Genomic DNA, 20269 nt, shown 5'->3' on the forward strand with positions numbered 1-20269 from the left:
CGGATGAAGTAATATCTGATCGAGCTGTTCAATTTACTTCTAAATTTTGGCAAAATCTTTGTTCTGCTATGGACATCAAGGTAAATTTGTCATCTGCTTTCCATCTGCAGTCTAACGGCCAAACGGAACGGACCAACCAGACTTTGGAGCAGTATCTGCACTGCTATGTGTGTCACCTGCAAGATGACTGGGTGAGTTTGCTCCCGTTGGCTGAATTCACCTATAATAACTCACAGAGTGCATCCACCATAATGTCTCCATTCTTTGCTAATAACGGCTATCATCCCAGTATTCCTCCTCGACTTCCGATAGAAGCAGATAGAAGCAGACAGATTCCGTAAGCCAGTACCCACATACAAGATAGGAGACATGGTTTGGCTTTCAAAAAAGAACTTGAAACTCAAGGTCCCAACATCTTAACTGGGGCAGAAATATGTTGGTCCGTACAAAATCAGCAGCATAGTGAGTTCTGTAGCCTGCCAACTCAAGTTGCCTAATTCTTTAAAGATACATCTTGTCTTTCACGTTTCTCTGCTTAAACCGGTAGTGGCAAATCCTTTCTACGGGCGCACATCTGGTCCTCCTGATCCAATTCTCATTGACGGGCAGGAGGAATTCATCGTGGAGAAGATCATCGATTCCCGGATTCATAGGGGACGACTCCAGTATCTGGTAAAATTTCAAGGGTACTCGTCTGAAGAGAATTCCTGGGAACCTCTGGAGAATATTCACCCTTCTCGTCTGATCAGACAGTTCCACAGCAGATACCCCAATAAACCAGATATAAGATCGTCCAGAGGACATCTTTAAAGAGGAGAGTAATGTAAGGACTGGGACGGTGTACCTGTTTTGTCTGCTCTTGCCCTTAGTTCGGTTGGATTCTGCCTTTACCCAAAATGGAGTTGCTGGCTTCACGGGGGCCATCTTGTTTCCTGTCTGATACTCCTTGTTTCCTGTCTGCTGTATACATAAGGGAACTCTGCACACTATGCCTTGCTTTTGTATCTTGTTCCTTACTTGCTGCCAAGCTGGAAGGACCTGAAACCTGCTTGCTTCTTCTAATCTTTGGGATACCCTGCCTGCTTTTGGATCTACGCACCACGGAAGGACTCTATTGCTTTACACCCGCTCTGCACCCACCTCCGCTATGGTCTGCTCTCCTTTAGCAGCCGGCCCAGGCTCTGGGCCCTGGACCCCGCATTGCTGGACTGGTACTCGCACCATCGGTCTGTGTTACTACATCTGCACACTTTGAGACTGTCTTCTGCCTGCTTACTGTAGAGTCGCAGTTTGCATCTTTCATCTGAAGTTTATATCTCTGCAATAGATGTATACATCTTGAACTGTGATATATCATGTTTGTCTTCATTTCTGACTCACCTCATCGGGCTTCATAGAACGTTAGTACAAACTTATAACACTTTATATCAGTTGTACCCGCCTGCACCTGCCGTGACAATCTGTATATGAGCCAGACTCGCCTGCACCTGCCGTGCCAATCTGTATATGAGCCATACCCATCTGCATCTGTAGTTCCTGTATTCCTGCCGTGCCTGCCTGTATTAGCTGTATTCTCCTTCTGAGCTATTCCAGCTACCTGTCCCTGGGGGGTCAGCTGCCGTGCATCCGTGGTCTGTCCATCAGGTGTCCACCAGGAGCCAAGCCAACCCCACCATCAGGGGCTCTAGTGAAGATTCTGGCACTCACCTAGTCATGACCCTCCAGGCTCTCCTTGGACCACGGCACAGTGGTTCCACCACTCCCGTTACAATTGATGGCCTATCCTAAAGCTAATCTGTTAATTTTCTGATTAAAAAAAAACTTTAAATGACATTTGTAATCTGAATAAAGTTTTTTTTTTTGCAAATATTGCTACTTATGCAATCCTACTGCATTCTATCTTCTACAAACATTAATTGCTTATACTCAGTACATGTCTCAGCTGATTGATGTCGTCAAGGCTATGAATATGCAATTAAAAGAACCAGTTACATCCTTTCCCATATTTCCACAGACCCAACTAGCAATGTTTTTCACTGCATCCTTTATTCTATTAACCCCCCAGTGTAATACACGTGATATGCAAATTACCAAGTAAAACAAAAACTGTATATTTCCAATTGTCCAGTGTCAAAATGTAGTGCACCGAAATGTGTGTACTGAAAATGAAGAAAGAAGCAACATAGATTTACTTCATTTTACTTTGGGGAGGATGTGCCCAATAACATCCAACAATATCAAAATAGCAGTTAAATTATTGCACATTATAGTCTCCAAAATATTAAGACACATAATACTAATTATACAGTCATGGCACCCTTAAAACTGTTCCAGAAAATGAAGTATTTCTCACAGAAAATGATTGCAATTACACATGTTTTGCTAAACACGTTTATTTCCTTTGTGTGTATTGGAATAACATAAAAAAAGAGGAAAAAAAGGCAAATTGGATATAATTTGACACAAAACCCCCAAAATGTGCCGGACAAAATTGTTGGCACCCTCAACTTAATATTTGGTTGCACACCCTTTGGAATAAATAACTGCAATCAATCACTTCCTATAACCATCAATAAGCTTCATACCCCTCTCAACTGGAATTTTGGACCACTCTTCTTTGGCAAACTGCTCCAGGTCTCTCATATTTATAGGGTGTCTTCTCTCGATAGCAATTTTAAGATCTCTCCACAGGTGTTCAATGGGATTTAGATCCAGACTAATTTATGGCCACTTCAGAACACTCCAGCGCTTTGTTTCTATCCATTTCTGGGTGCTTCTTGAAGTATGTTTGGGGTCATTGTCCTGCTTGAAGACCTATGATCTAGGACGCAAACCCATCTTTCTGACACTAGGCATTACATTGCAACCCAAACTCCTTTGACAATCTTGAAATTTCATGATACCTTGCACACAGTCATGGCTTCCAATGCCAAAGACAGCAATACAACCCCAAAACATCTTTGAAACTCCACTATATTTGACTGCAGGTACTGTGTTCTTTTATTTGTAGGCCTCATTACGTTTTTGGTAAACTGTAAAATGTTGTGCATTATCATAAAGCTCTATCTTGATCTCATCTGTCCATAAGACACTTTCCCAGAAAGATTTTGGTTTATTCACATACATTTTGGCATACTGCAGTCCAGCTTTTTTGTGTCTCTTTGTCAGCAGTTGTATCCTCCTGGGTCTCCTGCCATAGTGTTTCATTTCATTCAAATGTTGATGGATAGTTTGTGCTGACATTGATGCACCCTGAGACTGCAGGACAGCTAGAATTTCTTTGGAACTTGATTGGGGGTACTTATCCACCATCCAGACTATCCTGCTACCTTACATCAATTTTTCTCTGCTGTGCACAGCAGGGAGATTAGCTACAGTGTCATTTTGTGGTGCATCATGAACAAAGGAACATCAAGATCTCTGGAGATGGACTTGTATCATTGAGACTGTTGATATTGTTCAAAAATTTTGGTTTTCAAGTCCTCAGACAGTTCTCTTCTTCTCCATGCTTAGGGTGGCACACACATACCCACAATGCAAAGACTGAGCCATCGTTTTCCCTTTTTATCTGATTTCAAGTATGAACTTCATATTACCCACACTTGTTACTTGCCACAGGTGAGTTTGAATAAGCATCACATGTTTGAAACAAAGTTGTCTACCCACAATTTTGGAAAGGTGGCAACAATTTTGACCTGTCCATTTTTGGGGTTTTGTGTGAAACGCAAAGGAAATAAACATGTGTATTGCAAAACATGTAATTTCAATAATTTTCATGGAGAAAGAATTCATTTTCTGGAACAATTTCAAGAGTGCCAGCACCTTCAGTCATATAGTTGAATTTATTATCCACTTCCAAATATTAACAGCAACCATATCAATTGCAATAAAATGCTCCAAACACTTTTTTTTTTATTAGTTATGTGCTCAATCTTCAATTTTTCCTATTTTGAGTTACTATTTTGGGGGCTTTGAAATCAAAGCTCAGTTTTACATAGAATTATGGTCTCAAGTTACCACATTTGTAACTTACAATGGTCTTCCTGGAACAAATTAATATTTTAAGTTAAGAGATGGCTGTATAATACTAATAATTTTCAATGCAGTGCCTGTCAAGTACTCAATTATTACCTACTATCACAATGCGGATATAATACCACCTGTCATGGTACCAGGGAAGGACATACCACTGGTGCAGCCGTTTCAGCTGCACAGGTACCTAGAGTGAGAGGTGGACCTATGCCAGCTGTGCAGTTGGAATACAATGAGGCCAACCTGGGATGCCAGGTCAGAGTGCCCTTGTTATAGTCTATTTCGGCATTAGCTCACTACCGGGCTGGGAGTGTTTCTGCAGATCCACAGCCAGCAGTAAAAGGTATCAACAGAGCTACAGGAAGTCCTTTTTAGCTTGTTGTACAAAGCTTTCTTTTTGTCTCAGATGGCACGATGACATCATCATTCCGTTTGCGTGTGTCATCTAGCAGGTGCTCTGTCAGCAGAAGATATAAGCGGCAATGTGGGTGATTGTCTGGAGATGTAAGTACTTCTTTTTTTAACATAGTAGGCATAAAGAGGGGGTCTTATAATAAATTGGGGGGTAAGAGAGAAGAAGACAGTATCTTATATTAAATTGGGGTTTGGAGAGAGGACAATATAAAATCTTTTAATGAATTAGGAGAGAGAGCACAATACAGGGTTTTTGCTATGAATTGGCGGAATGGAGGAAGAAGAAAGCACAGGGTCTTTTGAATTTAGTATGGGAGAGGGGACAATACAGGGTCTTATAATCAATTGGTGCAATGGGGCAGATGAAAATACAGGATCTTAGGCTGTGTGCCCACGTAAGCATTTTTTTGCGTTTTTTAAGCGTTTTCACTGGCAAAAACACTTAAAAATCGCTTAAAAGAAGCATCCCATTCATTTTAATGCATTCTGCACTTTTTGTGCATATTGATGCGTTTTTTTCCGCGAAAAATACGCATCGCGGTAAAAAAATGCAGCATGCTCATTAATTTTGCAGAAAAGTCTGCGTTTTTAGCTATTTTCTATGAGACTGGGGACGCGCAGAAAAAAACGCACTTTTTTGTGCAAAAAAGTGCGGAAAACGCACAAAAAATGCGTGGAAAAAAACGTGCGTTTTCTGGGAAGGAGTCCGGTTTTCATGCAGAAATTTTCTGCCTATGTGGGCACATAGCCTTAATAAGCATTGAGGATGGGAGAGAGGACAATACAGGGTCTTATAATCAATTGGAGGTAGAGAGAGGACACAGGTCAGGAATTTTTAATGTAATGGTTTCTAATTTATTTATATTTAATGGGCAATGTAAAAGTGTCTAATTATAGTTAATGGGGGTTACTGCTTGCTCTATAAATTTCTATCTTGAATAGTCGATGTAAGTACTTTTATGTCCACAAATGACAAAAGTATTCTTGGAGTGATACCTCTATTGGCTAACCAGAAAAAATATATTTGCAAGCTTTCAGAGTACAGAGGCTCCTTCTTCAGGCAGGACAAATGAATTAATAAGACAAGAGTACGACATTTAAGAGATATTACAACAGGACATTTGTTCATGAGGTGGAAGGGGTGATGTCTCCTAGAGATAAGCCAAGGAAATCAAATTAAGGTTTCTGAAATGGAGAGATTGTGGGAATGTTCTCTTAGTTATCTGGAGTCTGTCTGGTTTTCATTCATAATGTACTAACAAGCAAAAGCAAGCCAACACAATTTTGTTTTTCAGGAAAAAGAAATTAAATCAGTGTCAGTCAGAGATGGTGTGCTTGCCAGGCATAAGTGCCTGTACTGAATTTTTCAATTTCTTGTGCATTGATAAATGTTTTAAGAAATACAAAAGAAAATTCCCCCAAATCCAGACATTTTACTGCATCTTTAAACCACACAAAGTGTGCATTTCTCAAGCAATTGTTTTGCACATTTGTTTTATTAGTCAGTACAGTCAGCGTACTGCTGCTGGCTTTTTGATTGTGCCCCTATCTAGCAATACCTATCTTGTCAAAAGTAAAAAGAAAATGTTTTAAAAAGGCAGACATTTAACTGTGCGTGTTTGTTTTGTACTCCTACTTTACTAGTCGTTTGACAACTACACACAACACACCAATACTGCGGTATGCTGACACATTTTGCTTTTTGTATTTGTAGCTACCTACCTACCATTTCTTGACATGTCCTTTTTGACGATGGTTGAATAATTGGGGCCGAAATGATTGTAAAAATTTAATTACAATATTGTGCAAAATGCATGGTAAAAGAAAAAGTGGCAATGAGAATGGGCAGGGTAGTGTAAAAGAAAAAAAAAAAACATTGCACTAAGAATGAGGGAGCTGCTAGCAGCAGCAGAATCGCCACCACTGGCACGAGCATTTTGGCCAGTAGTACTTTCAAACGCAGGTCCCAATTGGCTTCCTTCGCATCCAGCAAACATACTAGTAGAGAGGAAGCAGAGGGCATTATTAGTGATGAGCGAGGACTAAAATGCTTGAGTGCTCGGTACTCAAATCGAGCATGTCAGACACTCAGATGGGTACAAATCGACTAACGAGTATAATGGAAGTCAATTGGAAACTCGAGCATTTTTCCGGAAGACCCTATCAGTAAAGCTGGGGAGACAGGTAAATCCTTGAAATGGATGGAAACAGCGCTCAAAAGGAATGGGGACAACATGGAGAAGACGCCTGGACGCTTCTCTGACTCCAAGGTCACTGCAAGGAATAAGAGATAGGTGTACAACTGGGAAACCCCCTGAACATAGAATGAATGTCCCTTTGGGCCCTAGAATGAATGTCTCCTTGATTTAATGCATGACAAAAAAAACGCACATCTACCAAGAACACTGAGAAGCATCTTTTATTTGAATATAGGGCAGTACATCTGTGAATTTATGATACTAACAATGAAATATAATGTAAACCATGAAGAAAAATGAGAGAGCTTTTTTTGAATCCTATTAACTATAATATAGAAAAAGTCAAAAACTTTTTCCAAGACAACCTTAAAAATTATACAAATTGTCTTTATTAAAGTACAACACACATGTGAATACAAAATTCAGAATAAGTGCTCACAATAAATAGCATACGAAAGAACAGGCGGGCAGCGTATAACCTTGAAGCACTGAAGGGTATCAGTAACACATGAGACCAAAAATATGCATAAAAAATTATAATTGAATAATAAAGTGTATAGTGCAAACACTAGCGATCCATATACCCTATGATCTCATACAAAATATGGGGAAGGATAAAAGATAAGTAAATGACTATGTATCCATATCATATATGATGTATAACATCAGCGTGACAACGGAGTTTGGCAGCCATGAACGCAAATCATAAGTCCCATAGACAATAGAAACAATGTAAGTCATGAGCCACAAACCCCTGCGCCCTAATTAAACCCCATATTCTTACCTATGAAAGAACCCCTCCAGCGCACCGATGCCCTGACGCTTGTTTCGCTGTGGCTTCCTCGGGAGGCAGTGCGCATTTTGTCCATTATGCCCTCCTTAAATACCCTGCCATAACTGCTGACAGCAAATCGCTGCCGCAAGATCATGGAGCTTCTGACCGCGTCTCCCGAGTGTATGGGGGCGGAGCATCCCCTGAGTCCGTGATGTCACTTCCGGCGTCACGAGGCGATTGATAAAGAACAATGCCCCTTAGAGATGCTGTTGGCGTCGCACGCTGGAGGGAAGGCCGCCACCATGCGCTACTCGCGGTATGAAGGAAGTCCATGATCCTCCAATGCAGGATCCCTGAACCACCATATTGTTTTTGGGCAAATCAAAGGGCAAAGGGTATTTAATGCGAAACCAGATCATAAATCAATATAGCACCCAACAAAGTTGTAGCATCACAATTATATGTTACAATCATTTAACCCCATTAGACAAATAAGTCCATAATGCATATTATACACTGTTGCATGCCCAACGATCTTCATACATATTGCACGCCCAAAAATAAAATCATCACACGTCCCCAGAATAATAGGTCACAGGATCCATGATGGTTGATCAGATGAATAGATGTCATGGCGGTTTTAAAAGGAATACGAAGGCACATGTTATATGCATAATGACATCCGCTACAGAAAAATAAAATACAAACACAAAACACACAGGTTAAAATAAATGAATTAAATATTCCAGTGACAATAATTAAAAGATCATTGAATCAGGTAAAGGGCCAAAAGAAAACATCACAAATAGGAAGAAAAGCTTAATTTTTCATTAAGACCAAACGGGGTCAGTGTTTAGTCTAATAATCCATTTACATTCAAGCTGTACCAGTCTACGCTTCAGATCTCCTCCCCTAATGCCTCCATGTATATGGTCAATTCCACGGACCTTGAGGAGATCCGGAACCCATGCATGACACAGCCTGAAATGGCGAGGAATAGTTTTCAAGAACGCTATATCATCCACTGATTGGGCCCCCTTGATGTCTCTGACGTGCTCCCTGATACGGACATGCAATTCCCTGGAAGTCAGCCCCACATATATTAGCCCACAGGGGCAAGTGGCGTAATATATTACGAAATCACTGCTACATGGAATATATTCTCTAATGTGGAAGATTTTTTTACCATCGGATGTACTAAAATCCTTGGCACGAACCACATTTTGACACGCCAGACACGACCCGCATGGAAAACATCCCTGGCAGGGCTTCCCAGTGTAAAAGGGGAGGGAGGTTTTAGTCACATAGTGGCTTTTAACCAAAATGTCCCTCAAATTACTGCTCTCCTTGCTGTCATGAGGGGTCTCTCGGGGAGTAATTTAACCAAAACCGGTTCTGTTTTAAGTACAGACCAGTGCTTATTAAGGATTTTACGAATACTGTTCCATCTGTTATTATATGTGGAAATAAAATGAATCTGGAATGGTTCGTCTCTAGATCTACCCAAGCCCGACAGAAGCTGGCCACGGCTGGACACCTTAGCCCTTTGGTAGCCACGCTTAACACACCGTTTGCTATATCCACGTGTGTGGAATCTATCCTGAAGGTCCAGGGCCTGCTTTTCAAAATGCTCATCTGTAGAATAGAGGCGTCTGATCCGCAGAAACTGGCCTGTAGGGATGGCCTGCACAGTGGATGGCGTGTGGGCGGACGAAGCATGTAGGAGGGCGTTCACAGATGTCTTCTTATGAAAAACATCAGTTTGCACCCTACCTTCGCTATCCACAAGAATCTGGATGTCTAAAAAAATCAACCTCCTGTTTATGACATTTATAGGTCAGTTTGATGTTATAACCATTGTTGTTCAAATATTGCATACAATTGCAAAGGCTTTCATTTGAACCCTGCCAAATAATCAGAAGGTCATCGATATATCTATACCAAGCCTGTACCGAGGACGCTGCGCATGCGCCGTTGCCGAAAACCTCCCTCTCCCAAAAACCAAAAAAGAGGTTAGCGTACGACGGCGCACACGCCGCGCTCATGGCGGCACCTCTCTTCTGAAGAAAAAAATGATCTTTAAAAGTGAAAAAGTTTTTTGTCAAAATAAACCTGAGCAATTCCAAAATCAAAAGTTGAAGTGAAACATCCAGATTACTTGTGCTAAGGTAAAATTCAGCCGCCCTCAAGTCACACCTGTGCGCAATACAAGTATATAAGAACTCGACGTCCGCCGTGACCAACCACATGTTGGGCTCCAAAATCAAACCATCCAGTCTCCGGAGGACGTCAGTAGTGTCTCTGACGTGGGAGGGGAGCGTCTCAACCAAAGGATGCAAGCAATGATCAATAAATTTGCAAATGGGGTCGCAAAGCCCTCCCAAGCCAGAGACAATAGGACGCCCCGGCGGAACCACTGGATCCTTGTGTATTTTAGGCAATAAATATAATGTTGGTATCACCGGAAACTGGGTAAATAAACTATCAAAGACCTTTTTGGTGATCACTCCTCGAGAGAGCGCCCCATCCATAATCGAATGTAACTCTTTTTGAAAGGAAGAAACAGGATTGAAGAACAACATTTGATAAGCCTCCTTGTTCTTCAATTGAGTGAAAACCTCCTGCTAATGCATCCTAGTTGGCCATACCACCACGTTTCCCCCCTTATCAGCAGGCTTAAAAACAACATCAGTTAATGATCTCAACTCAGCCAAAGCCTTTCTCTGGGCCCCCCGTTAGATTGTCATGTATCCTATTAGTTGGAATCATCCTGAGATCCTGCATGACTAATTTGCAAAAAATCTCCACTTGGGGACACAAAGATAGGGGAGGAAACGTGGTGGACTTCGGTAGAATACATGTGGGAAAATTACCTGCAGAGGTCTCGGGACCCTCGTTCAAAAGCTCTTCAAGGATACGTAAGGCCTCTTGTTCCGCCCTACTATTAAGGTCCATGCTAGAATCATTCTTGGAGTGAAGGTTTTTAAAATCAATTTTCTAGAGAAGTGAAAGAGATCCTTCACTGTAGTGAAAAAAATAAAAGTTGTTATTAGGGACAAATGTCAAACCCAATTTAAGTACCTCACACTGAGCTTCAGATAGAATATGTAAGGACAAATTTATTACCGCTAAACTATTCTTGCTTTTTTTCTCCATGGATTGAGGTGGGGTGATTTTCCTTTTATTAGCATTTTTACCCTTAGGAGGGTTTGCCAATCTCATTGATGCAAATCTTTCATTCCATTTTATACCCCCACTTGCTCCCAGCATGGAGTCATCATCCATGGATGAAGCAGAGGAAATAGAATTCGATCTATTTTGTAGTGATTGTCCCTTATGATTTTTTCCAGAGGTTCTTCGCCACCTATATACTTTATTGGCTTTATAATCATTTAAATCCCTCTGATACTTCTTTGTTTTCACTTGAACGATCTCTTTCTCCCACTTTTGGAAGTCTACATCCAATAGGCTGTTTAATTTGGACATAGCTTCAGCTGTCATCTGTTTAGCCAATGATTCCTGGATATTCGTGATCTCACTTTCAATACCTTTATTGGCAGTCTCGTTTGACTTTAATAATTGCATGAATCCTTTAGAACATATATTAGCTGTTTCCTCCCATTGGCCCTTAAATTCATCATCCAGAGTGAATGAGGGAAAAACTTGCACCCGTAAACCCCTCGGAATTAACACCTTAGAGATATAACGTTCCAAGAAAGACTTGTTCCACCACCAACGTGTACGTTTATTTAAAAGGTCCTTAAGCCTAACAATGAGTTCATCTATGTCACCAGAATAAGAATTAAAATTAGAAACCAAGGTTATATCCTCGCTGAACACCTGTTCCAATTTTGTCAGCCACGTTTTGTCCCATGCCTGAAAATCCATTTGTCCCAAAGGGAATGCTGTGGAAATACACAGTAAAGATATTATGAAGACATATGGGATAAATTGAATTACCATATACCGTATTTTTCGGACTATAAGACGCACAGGACCATAAGACGCACCCCAATTTTCAGTAGGAAAATAGGGAAAAAAAAAATTATGTGTCAAATGGGGGTCCGTCTTACAGTCCGAATTCAGCTTACCTGGGAAGGGATCCGGCACAGGTGGAGAAGTAGTCTCTGTTACCCGGCATGGGGGTCCCCTTTCTGCCTCCAAGCATGACTTCACCTCTTAGAGGGAGGCAATGTCACTGTGACAACTGGACTCTGGGGTGTCACATCCCCCCCAGTTAAGTTCAGTACTCCTGGACTTAGGAAACATAACAAGAATTGTTAACAACAATTAATGAAAATCTACAAAGTCTTAAAAATGTAAAAATTATCAAAAACCCAGACAAGAAAAAGAAACAATAGCACAGTTACTGCAGCGACCAGTCCTTACGCTGCTGTCCTGGAATTATCTTTGTGCTTGTACCTGGAGTTTAGTTGGTGGGAACCGCCTTAACCCACTTTGTGTGTCGTCCCTGGGCGTGGCTACAGGGCACTCTGTAGATGGGCCTGTTTTTCGGCCACGCCGGCGGCTTACTTTCAAGGCCTTTTTGGAGAAACTATTTACAAATGCAGCTCTGACCACACATAGTCCTGTGGCCCAATTGTCCTTTAACTAGTTATTACGAATGCTTAAAAAGGTTCATACAGTAAGTCTCTGTAGGCTCTCATGCTTAACGATTACAACTATGCATTCTTATTGCTTTATTTACATTATGTAATCTCTGTAACGCGCAGGGATCTGACCTCTAGTACTACGAGTGGATCTACGCAGTATAGGTATTTCTGATGACCTGACCTGTTCTCTGATGTCTACTATTGGTACATTAGTCACTACGCTATAAGTAAACTTGTGTAAGATAGGTATTCTAGACTGCCTTCTCTCTACTCCTAGACTCACCATGAGATTGTCAGATTCGCTGTTAGCAGGGGACAGATTTCCGCATTCCTCTGCAGATGTGGTATCTGTTACTGGAGCCATTTCATTATGAGTCTCTTCTTCATCTGGTGCAGTAGGCTGATGAAAGGTTAGAACTGATTTACTTGTGTCCACGTCCGAGGAAATTCTCCAAGTATAGTTTGAATCTTTTCTTCTACCTCTACTATGGGCTGTGGAGTGTCTTGGGCTTCTTTCTTGTCCTTCAATTGATCAGGACACATCTTTAGATGATCTCTTGAGACTGCTTCTAAGGTTTCTCCTCTATCTTTACTGATGATTCATACTTTGGTGTTATTAAAGTCTGAAGGTATCACGGTGTATGGCTCTGCCTCCCACTGGTCATCTAGTTTGTGAACACGTCTTTCTTTTGAGTACTTGTTCACCTGGTGCCAAGGGAACTGCAGGAGCGTGTTGGTTGTAATTTCTTTCCTGCCTCTGTCTTGCTTAGGACAAACTTTTCTCCACACATTCTTGCACTTTGCGGTATTGTTGCTGCCACTCTGTATCCCAGTCTGCATTTGGTGATGTTGTCTCTGGTGTTAAGACTCCCATGTCTAAATCAATGGGTAACTTGCCAGGTCTTGCTCTCATCAAGTAGACCGGAGTGAACTTTGTGGAGTTTACCGGTATATGATTATATAGATCTACCAGATCTGGCAATTTCTCTGGCCACTGGTTTCGTTCTTACAGAGGTAAGGTTTTCAATAAGTCAATTACCACCTGGTTCATCTTCTCACACATGCCATTTGTCTGTGGATGGTATGGCGTCGTTCTGATTTTCTTGCAACCGTACATGTTACAGAACTCCTGGAACACTTCTGCCTCAAAGGCTGGACCTTGGTCGGTGAGCACTTGTTCAGGGTATCCGTGTGGTCGACAAAAGTGCTGCCGAAATGCCTTGGCTGCTGTTTTTGCTGTTTGGTCTTTAACAGGCACGACTACCAAGAACCTTGAGTAATGGTCCACGATGGTCAAAGCATAGGTGTAGCCATTTCTACTTGGAGTTAACTTCATGTAATCCAAGGCTACCAGTTCAAGCGACTGTTTTGTGATGATCGGCTGTAATGGGGCTCGCTGGCTGTTTCAGTCTTTTCTGCGCAGGTTGCATGGGCCACATTCTCGGTACCTCTTCTCAATGGCTGTCCTCATACCAACCCAGTAGAACCTTTCGCGAAGTAGGACCTCCAACTTCTTCAAACCGAAGAGTCCTGCTCCATTGTGGTACACCTCCAAGACCATTGGCGCATCCCTCTTCGGGACTACCACCTGCCAGACCAGTTCGTGTGTGCGCGAGTTGATGTTCCTCCGTCACAGTTTACCCTCATAGATAAACAGCTTGCCTCTCTCCTTCCATAGTTGCTGTGCTTCCTGTCGGTCATCTGGACCAGGGTGTGCATCAGCTTGTGCCAGCCACTCCTTTACGAGGCCAACAGCTGGGTCACTGTCTTGTGTCTCTGCCCACTCATAATGGATTCAGCGTTACCTCTCGTATGACAAAACGCTTATTCCTCACTCCTTGAGAGCGCTGGGCTGCAGTTGGACGGTGGAAGGCAGGTAACTCGATTTCTTCTAGTTCTTTTGGATCTTCTCCCCCATCTGGTGAATTGGGCATCCGGGACAGCGCATCTGCATTAGCGTTCTTATGTCCTGCTCGGTACTTGATGGTGAACTCGTAGTTGGACAGCCAGGCCATCCATCGCTGCTCAAGTGCCCCGAGCTTTGCCATTTCAAGGTGGGTTAGTGGATTATTGTCCATGTAGATGGTGAACTTTGCTGAAGCCAAGTAGTGCTTGAAGTGCTCTGTTACCGCCCAGACTATGGCAAGGAACTCCAGCTTAAAGGAACTGTAGTTGTCGGGGTTCCTCTCAGTGGGACGAAGCTTCCTGCTGGCGTAGGCAATCACTCTCTCTCTGCCTTTCTGCACTTGTGACAGCACTGCTCCCAATCCCACGTTGCTGGCGTCAATGGAAAGTACAAATGGTTGGTCATAGTCAGGGTAGGCCAGGACCTCATCTCCCGTGAGGGCCAATTTCAACTTGGTGAAGGACTCTTCTATCCTTTTGTTCCACTCGAATGGAAGATTTTTGTTCTTGGCCTTCTTGGATTGGCCCACTAGAAGATCTTGCAACGGTGCTGCTATCTTGGTGAAGTCCTTGATAAATCTTCGGTAGTAGCCTACTAGCCCAAGAAATTGCCTCACTTCATGAATAGTGCTGGGTCTTTGCCAGTCACGGATAACGGTGACTTTGTCAGGATCGGGTGCAACACATTCTGCGCTCACCACACGGCCTAGGTACTGCACCTTGGGTTTCAAGAGGTGACATTTGGACGGTTTTATTTTCAGGCCAAAGTTTGACAGGGCTTCAAATACCTTGGCCAAGTGCTTCAAATGGTCTTCGTAGGTTTTGGAGAAGACGATGATGTCATCCAGGTACAGCAGAATGGTTTCAAAGTTTTTATGTCCAAGGCAGCATTCCATTAACCGCTGAAATGTTCCTGGCACATTGCTGAGCCCAAACGGATATGTAGTTAAACTTGCAGAGGCCCATTGGTGTTGTAAATGCTGTCTTCTCTTTGTCTGCCTCTGCCACAGGAAACTGCCAATACCCACTGGTGAGATCTAAGGTAGAGAAATAATTAGCAGTTCTCAGTGCTGCTAGTGATTCCTCAATTCTAGGCAATGGGTAAGCGTCTTTATGTGTAATGCTGTTAATCCGCCTGTAATCTACACACATTCTCATAGTACCATCTTTCTTCTTAACGAGGACTAATGGCACTGCCCAGGGGTTACAACTATCTCTGATTACCCCAGCCTCCTTCATCTCCCGTAACATACTCTTGGCATATTGATAGTGTGCTGGGGGTACAGGCCGGTGTCTCTCTTTAATGGGTGGATGATCTCCGGTGGGGATATGATGTTGGACCCCTTTTGCCTGCCCAAAGTCTAGAGGATGCTTGCTGAAGACCCTTTCAAATTCTCGAGCCAGCCGGTAAGCCCCATGCTTTTGGTGCGAAGGGGTGGAGTCAGTGCCTACGTGTAGCTGCTGACACCAATCCTCCTGCTGCCCTTCAGAGCCATTCTCTTCCACCTTGTCAGATGGAAGCAAGGGTTCTAGTGTCTCGATTGCATTGTTACTGACAGTTAACAATTTAGCAAGGGTGGCATACCGGGGTAACTGGACCTCTCTCTCCCCACAATTTAAGATGCATATCTGTACTCTCCCCTTGCAGACATCAATTACCACTCTGGCTGTCAGGATAGTGGGCCTACTATCAGAGTACGTGGGTTCTACCCGGGCTTGGTAATCTTGACCCCTTAGGCCTATTGCTGCCCGACACCAAATTAACATTTCAATTCTGGGAGGTACTGCAATGGGAAAAGGATCACTTACTCTGACACTGCCGACTTCTCCACCAGACAGCTCTACCTGGTGTCTCTGCATCAGGGCTCTGATCTCCTTTTGCAGAACTCATTGCTGACTGGAGCTGGCGGTCTCGGCTACCTGTTGTAACAAAGCAATAATTTCTCCAAGACAATTTTCAATTACATTAGTGCCTAAAGTGATCATAGGATGGCATTCTCGTTTGTCAATATCAACTATTATCAAACCTTGCGATTGCAATTCTACTCGGCCAATCTTGATGGTCACCTCTTTATATCCCATCTGAGGCAAGGGCTGACCATTGCTGGCAAAAATCGTAAGGTCTTTATCTGGGCTATGAGTAATGTCTGAATCTGCCCAGTACTGCTTAAAAAGAACATATGGTATCACCTTGGAGCCGGTGTCCAGTAAAACGTTCATCGGAAAACCGTCAATCACAACAGACAAGACTGGTCGTCCTCCTACGTACTTGTCTCGCCAATTTGGTGGGCCTGGTCGTCTTACTCCTGAGGGTTGGCCCTTTGCCCCAGGGGTTGCTTGTTTAAATGACAGTATCTTGCTAGGTGTCCCTCCTTGTTGCAGCGGCGACAGATGGGCTGTCCGTCCTCGTCGTAACGATAGCTGTCTTTCCCTCTGGTCGGTGGGATTCTCCTCTGTTGTCGCCACGGGATGTCATCTGGACTGGAGGCCAGCTGGATCTTCTTCAGAGTCACTTGCAGGGATTGCACAGTTTTTGTGAGTGCAGCCACACTTTTGGTTAGTTCCTTGACTTGGAGACGTACAGTGGGGAAAAAAAGTATTTAGTCAGTCAGCAATAGTGCAAGTTCCACCACTTAAAAAGATGAGAGGCGTCTGTAATTTACATCATAGGTAGACCTCAACTATGGGAGACAAACTGAGAAAAAAAATCCAGAAAATCACATTGTCTGTTTTTTTTTCATTTTATTTGCATATTATGGTGGAAAATAAGTATTTGGTCAGAAACAAAATTTCATCTCAATACTTTGTGATATATCCTTTGTTGGCAATGACAGAGGTCAAACGTTTTCTGTAAGTCTTCACAAGGTTGCCACACACTGTTGTTGTTATGTTGGCCCATTCCTCCATGCAGATCTCCTCTAGAGCAGTGATGTTTTTGGCTTTTCGCTTGGCAACACGGACTTTCAACTCCCTCCAAAGGTTTTCTATAGGGTTGAGATCTGGAGACTGGCTAGGCCACTCCAGGACCTTGAAATGCTTCTTACGAAGCCACTCCTTCGTTGCCCTGGCGGTGTGCTTTGGATCATTGTCATGTTGAAAGACCCAGCCACGTTTCATCTTCAATGCCCTTGCTGATGGAAGGAGGTTTGCACTCAAAATCTCACGATACATGGCCCCATTCATTCTTTCATGTACCCGTATCAGTCGTCCTGGCCCCTTTGCAGAGAAACAGCCCCAAAGCATGATGTTTCCACCACCATGCTTTACAGTAGGTATGGTGTTTGATGGATGCAACTCAGTATTCTTTTTCCTCCAAACACGACAAGTTGTGTTTCTACCAAACAGTTCCAGTTTGGTTTCATCAGACCATAGGACATTCTCCCAAAACTCCTCTGGATCATCCAAATGCTCTCTAGCAAACTTCAGACGGGCCCGGACATGTACAGGCTTAAGCAGTGGGACACGTCTGGCACTGCAGGATCTGAGTCCATGGTGGCGTAGTGTGTTACTTATGGTAGGCCTTGTTACATTGGTCCCAGCTCTCTGCAGTTCATTCACTAGGTCCCCCCCGCGTGGTTCTGGGATTTTTGCTCACCGTTCTTGTGATCATTCTGACCCCACAGGGTGGGATTTTGCGTGGAGCACCAGATCGAGGGAGATTATCAGTGGTCTTGTATGTCTTCCATTTTCTAATTATTGCTCCCACAGTTGATTTCTTCACTCCAAGCTGGTTGGCTATTGCAGATTCAGTCTTCCCAGCCTGGTGCAGGGCTACAATTTTGTTTTTGGTGTCCTTTGACAGCTCTTTGGTCTTCACCATAGTGGAGTTTTGAGTTAGACTGTTTGAGGGTGTGCACAGGTGTCTTTTTATACTGATAACAAGTTTAAACAGGTGCCATTACTACAGGTAATGAGTGGAGGAAAGAGGAGACTCTTAAAGAAGAAGTTACAGGTCTGTGAGAGCCAGAAATCTTGATTGCTTGTTTCTGACCAAATACTTATTTTCCACCATAATATGCAAATAAAATGAAAAAAAAACAGACAATGTGATTTTCTGGATTTTTTTTTCTCAGTTTGTCTCCCATAGTTGAGGTCTACCTATGATGTAAATTACAGACGCCTCTCATCTTTTTAAGTGGTGGAACTTGCACTATTGCTGACTGACTAAATACTTTTTTTCCCCACTGTAAGTCTGCAGCAGAATCATCATCTTGGGATGGCTTGTCAGTCTCAATAGAGGTCTTTGGAAAGGATGCTGTCTCCTGCTGGTATGTAATTGCAGGATGCTTAGAGGGCTCTGTGCTGCTAGGATTCAGTTCAAGTAGCACCCGTATGGCTCTATCCTTAAAGTGTGCAAAGTCCAATTCAGGATTTTGTAGGGCCATTATGCGCAGCTGTGTCCTTTGGTTATTAGACTGGAGTCCCTCTATGAACTGCTCTGTTAGTAATCTATCTTCATCTTGCACACTCTCAGGGTCAACCTGCTTTACGATCCGTAGTGCCTCCTGAAGATTAAGGGAGTAGTCCCGTATACTGTCCTGCACTCTCAATTTTATCTCTGTTGCAGTGCGGGTATCAAAGTGTTCTTCAGTCTGGCCAAGATTTGTCGGACAGTCCCTTTAACAGTGTCCGGCCAGGACTTTACTTCCCTCTGGGCCGTACCAGTTAACTGGCCAATGAGGATACTGACTTTTTGGCTTTCTGACAGGGGGTACACTTTGAACAAACTACATAATCTCTCTTTAAAATCACTCAGGGTGTGTGACTCCCCTGAGTACTGAGGTAACCAGGCTGCTCCTGGTATATATGGCATTGATAGCGGCATTATGGAGGCTGCGGCTGCGACCGCCGTTGAATCTTCACCCGAGTTGGGCATTTTTCTTCCTGTTTTTCACTTGCTCACAAAAGAGCAATAGTCCCAGGGCAAAGATCTTAGATTAATAGTCAAAATGGCTGTGAACGTTGGGGTGTAGAGAAATGAGAGGAGGACACAGAGGTGCAGTTTCTTTACCTTTTACTGGTAATTGGTTGCAATCCGGAGTACCACATACAGGTGATGGAATGAGTCCGGCTCACCTGGAGGCATTCAGGGGATCCACCTTGCCAGGTGGGGATTTTGGACCTTCCTTCTGCGCTTTGTGTGTTGGTCTCCGCTGTTTATAACTATGCTGCGACCCTCAATTGCGTGTCAAAGGGTAAGACAGGTCCTGAAGAGCCAGCTCAATGGGAAGAATAAAATCCTCGCTATCAATACATATGCTCTGCTAGTTATCAGATACCCTGCGGGCATAGTGTGCTGGCTAAAAGGAGAGATGGAAGCTGCAGATGTTAAAACATGAAAGCTCCTCACAATGCATGGAGGTCTGCACCCTAAGTCTAGCACCCAAAGATGGTATACCAACAGAAAGGAGGGTGGTCGAGGCTTGATTAGCATCCAAGCCACCATCATGGATGAAACAAGGAGTATCCAGGAGTACATCAGAAAAATGGCACCAAAAGATGAGATGCTGAGAGAAAGCCTAAGGCAGCAACACCAACAGATCTGGGAGGAAGAACAGGAACATGAAGCACCATGGCAAGACAAGCCGCTGCAGACAATGCAAAGCAACCTCAGAAACCATCCATCACATAGTGGCAGGATACAAAATGCAAGCAGGAACAGCGTATACTGAATGCCACAACCAAGTAGCGGGAATTTTATACAGGAACATCTGCACATCTGTCCCCATTGCTGTTCTGCATAGGCTTGAACCCCCTCAGTCAGATAATTGCAGCGTCTGGCTATGCATACAAGTTCAAAAGTGGAAGCACCATCAGCCATCTCCTCTACATGGATGACATCAAGTTGTATGCGAAAAATGAACGAGACATCAATTCACTGATCCACCTCACAAGCATCTACAGTGAAGACATTGGGATGTCCTTCGGACTGGAGAAGTGCGGCCGGTTGGTAATAAAGAGAAGCAAGGTAGTCAAGACTGATGGAGTGGAGTTACCAGCAGGGCACATAGCAGATGTACAGATATTTGCTACAAGTACCTTGGCATTCCACAAAGACACGGTAACCATGATGAGCAGGCAAGGAAAGCAGCAACATCCAAATACCATCAAAGGGTAAGACAGGTCCTGAAGAGCCAGCTCAATGGGAAGAATAAAATCCTTGCTATCAATACATATGCCCTGCTAGTTATCAGATACCCTGCGGGCATAGTGTGCTGGCCAAAAGAAGAGATAGAAGCTGCAGATGTTAAGACATGAAAGCTCCTCACAATGCATGGAGGTCTCCACCCTAAGTCTAGCACCCAAAGATTGTATACCAACAGAAAGGAGGG

General features: G+C 43.3%; 1 long non-coding RNA gene across 1 annotated transcript; it reads right to left on the bottom strand.

Moving 5' to 3' along the window:
• Positions 1 to 7010: 7010 nt before the first annotated feature.
• On the bottom strand, positions 7011 to 15858 carry LOC141097041 (uncharacterized). Its single transcript, XR_012233838.1, has 3 exons — positions 15747 to 15858; positions 10293 to 10441; positions 7011 to 8104 (listed from the first exon to the last, which is right to left on the bottom strand). It is a non-coding gene; the product is annotated as an uncharacterized lncRNA (long non-coding RNA).
• Positions 15859 to 20269: the final 4411 nt, after the last annotated feature.

This window comes from Dendrobates tinctorius, unplaced genomic scaffold, assembly GCF_039654945.1.
Source record: "Dendrobates tinctorius isolate UK_male_01 unplaced genomic scaffold, ASM3965494v1 ptg000082l, whole genome shotgun sequence".
In the NCBI taxonomy this organism is placed as follows: domain Eukaryota; kingdom Metazoa; phylum Chordata; class Amphibia; order Anura; family Dendrobatidae; genus Dendrobates; species Dendrobates tinctorius.